The sequence below is a fragment of the Cebus imitator genome, unplaced genomic scaffold (genome assembly GCF_001604975.1).
Source record: "Cebus imitator isolate Cc_AM_T3 unplaced genomic scaffold, Cebus_imitator-1.0 Scaffold2528, whole genome shotgun sequence".
Lineage (NCBI taxonomy): Eukaryota > Metazoa > Chordata > Mammalia > Primates > Cebidae > Cebus > Cebus imitator.
The window spans coordinates 47,556-48,167 of NW_016109843.1; positions in this window are offsets into that span (position 1 = coordinate 47,556).

The following is a 612-nucleotide window of genomic DNA, read 5'->3' on the forward strand; positions in this document are numbered from 1 at the left end:
GTTCAGGGCCTCAGCTACATAATTCATTCCCATCTGGGTCATGGCTGCTATTTGGCACTACCTGTGACACTTGTGTGTCTCAGCATAAATATATGTGGGATTGATTCTGGGCTTTATAACCTGGCTGAGAATTTTAAGAGCTTCAAGAGCCTCATGTAAAACATCACATCTATTTCACGTACCTATCTGAGAAAATTTAGGCTGGGCAAGCACTGAGATGTAGGGACTCAGCCCTTGCCTCTCTGTCATGCAGTGGCCTCATATTTCTCTGTCTCTCCCCTTTTCCTCTCTTCCATGACCCTCTCCCTTGCCTCCTTGGAAAGGTTTAAGAAAGTGGATTTGAAAAAGAATAGGCATCAACCACTAATCATGTTACTTCAGAATCTGTGTTACTGTGCCTACTGTAGAGTTTTACATCTAATAATTAGAAAGGACTTTATATACCTGGACAATTGAAGAAAACAGAGGAGAACTACCATAAACTATTAGGGATTCAGTAAATAAAATGATGTAAAACTAATTAACAGAAGAACCATTTGGAGGATGTAATTGAAAAGACCCATTTATAATAGTGCACACATGCACACACATTCACACACCCCAGTAACCTTA